Here is a 2,821-nt window from a genome sequence, read left to right as displayed (position 1 = left end):
GTGACTCTTCTCTTCTGCCGCCTGGGCTCTGCCAGAAAAAAAAAAAAAAAAAAAGAAGAAGACAAAGAAAGAAAAGGAAAAAAAACGGTTATTGTAACATATCACTGAATTGAGCACCTAGGTAATGTAACTCTTCTCTTTTGCCTGGGCCCTGCATATGTTGAATATTGTGACCTAATACTGATCCCAACTTATACTGAATGAGAGACTCCTGCCTGGGCTATGCCCACCAGAGGCCTTGTGACATATTTTTGCATCCATCACCTAAGAGATGTGACTCTCCTCCTCTGCTTTCATGCTGTTTGTAGGAAAGATTACTACATATCATGGAACCCAGAAACCAGGTGATGTGTCTTTCATGCCTGGGTATTACCCAAAGGTCACAGTGTGACGTAACACTGAGCCCTAAATCCTGGTGATGTGTTGCTGTTGGCTGTGCCCTGCTTTCAGTAGGAAATTGTAACATATCCCTGGCTGAGAACCCAGGTGATGTGTCTCTTTTGCCTGGCCCCTTCTTTCAGAAAAGAGTGTCACATATCCCTGGCTCAGCATTTAGGTGATGTGACTCTTCTGTTTGCTCCCCACATATAGGTAGGATTTTATATATAGCCCAGTGCACAAGTGCAATAATGACTCTAACATTTTGAACCAGCCAAGGGGACAAATACTCTCTCTCATAGCTAGGTGTAGAAAAATGGGTAAGATCCTGGGTTTCCTTTCTGTACAAAGGTTATAAAAGGTTACCGCTCTCTCGCATATTGTATAAAGCTCTTGGGTGGTAGAGGGAGTGTCATCACAAGGCCCAGCGTGCAGATGAGACTGTTTCTTATGTACTCACCCTGGCAACCATTAGGATTGTCACCCTCACACATGGACAAAGCCCAGTTAATCTCACACACGGATGCAGTCCACAGTGAAAATTGTGACATTCATTTGTAAATTTCTGTTCAGAGTTGTGATGGTGACTCATTTCTTTCTTTCTTTCTTTCTTTTTTTTTTTTCTTTTTTTTTTGAGAAAAGCTGGCATAGAGCACTTTTATTGCAATAATAAAACTTGAAACTCATATATGGTGCCGGGGGGAGGGGGTAGCAATGATTTCTCTCACCAAATCACTACCAGGACAGCAAAGGGGTGAGAAGGGGCTGAGGGAGGAAAAGCCAGGAAACTCTGAGATCAGTAGAGGGAACCAAGCATCAAAAAACAGGAGATGCTGCAGCTGCGATGACCAGCATCATTTTCTTAAGAGAACATTCAACGATTTGTCATGATGGCTGGGCTTTCACTGGGTGTTAGGTCTACAAACAGCACCTTCAATTGAAACTGTCAATTAAAGTTATTAAGATTTAGGAAGTGGTAGAGCTTGGAAAGTTATGAGATTACAAAATTCCTGAAAGTCCATTAGAAAAACCACAGGATGAAAAAAAAATAAAAATAATAAAATAAGCCAGGCCACAAAGAAGGCTTCAGAGGTCCCTGCTGGCCCAGGGACAGATACCTGTAGTGTCCAGCATTGCAGTGAACATGATCTGCTTTCAAAGGCAGAGGGTTTAAGGGGAGGGTGGGGTCGGAGGCAAAGGCTCTCCCCATCCCCACCTCAGTTTTAGGTAGGGTTTTTAATTTAACCCAAGGACATCTCTCAACTTGGAGAATAATTCAGTCCTCAACAGCACCTCAAATCTGCTATAGCTTTGCAGAGCAGCAGCAAAAATGTTTAATATATAATAGATAAAAATGTCATCCAAAAAATTAAAATAAAATATTCTTGCAACCCCCCCAACACCAATTCCTATTCTAACGTTAACCTATCACTTGTGCTGTTAATACTTAACCAGGTACTTAACTGGAAACCTATATCCAAAAGACTGAAAGTGAATCTTCACCATAAAATGAAAACAAAATAAAATGAATAACTTGAGGTTTATGGCATATGGTTTAGGTAAACACACACACGAGGAGAAAGGGGAAGAGGAAACGGAGGTGTCAGAAGCAAAGCTGAGTGACAGAACACATTCAGTCCGGGCAGATGTCTATACAGAGTGGAGTGGAACATCAGGAAAAGCGCCATATGGATTCATGTGCACACGTCTGGAGGCACCAGATCCCTCCATGGCAGATCCAAGAACAGGGAGCTAAGGGAGGAAGCCATTCCTGTCATTCCCGTTTTAGAAGCTCCACATCGAAGACGAGAGTGGCATGTGGTGGGATGATGCCTGGGTGCCCAGTGGCACCATAGGCATAATCTGGAGACATAGTCACTTTGGCTCTCTGACCAACACTCATCTGGGCAACCCCTTCTTCCCAGCCTCAGATCACCGCCTGCTTGCCTAGCATAAACTTAAAGGGCTTGTTTCTGTCCCGGGAGGAATCAAATGTCTTTCCATCTTCAAGCATCCCGGTGTAGTGCACCACGCAAGTCTGGCCGCGCTTCGGGAAGGTGCGCCAGTCTCCTGGGGAGATGGTTTCCACCTGCGCTCCCATGGCGGCGGCGGACGCTGAGCGGGTTGGCAGCGCGACTGGCGGCGTGGACCTACAGCGACCTGGCGGCGGTTCCACTGCTCTGCCTAGTCCCTCGGTTCATCGCCTCGATGGTGACTCATTTCTAAACCCAGCTCTGGCAGGTGAAACTCTCCTATCTGGACCCAGCCAATTAGAAAGATGTTGACTGTCATACCTGGGCTTAAAGCTAAAGACACTATCACGGGTCCATACCAGCACAAAGGATTTAGAGGAAATTGTGACTCCCATGCATACCATATAAAGCCCTTGGGTGATACAGAACATGTCTTAACATGGCCCTGAACAAATGTAAGATTGTGATAG

At 45.0% G+C, this 2,821-nt stretch overlaps 1 long non-coding RNA gene across 1 annotated transcript; it reads right to left on the bottom strand.

Annotated features, from left to right (window-relative positions):
* Positions 1-973: 973 nt before the first annotated feature.
* LOC112612074 lies at positions 974-2,561 on the bottom strand. The gene is made up of 2 exons (XR_003116806.1): positions 2,398-2,561; positions 974-2,284 (listed from the first exon to the last, which is right to left on the bottom strand). It is a non-coding gene; the product is annotated as an uncharacterized LOC112612074 (long non-coding RNA).
* Positions 2,562-2,821: the final 260 nt, after the last annotated feature.

Source organism: Theropithecus gelada, chromosome 19, assembly GCF_003255815.1.
Source record: "Theropithecus gelada isolate Dixy chromosome 19, Tgel_1.0, whole genome shotgun sequence".
NCBI lineage: Eukaryota > Metazoa > Chordata > Mammalia > Primates > Cercopithecidae > Theropithecus > Theropithecus gelada.
The sequence above is the reverse complement of the archived record's forward strand: the minus strand, read 5'-3'. Positions and strand labels throughout refer to the sequence as shown.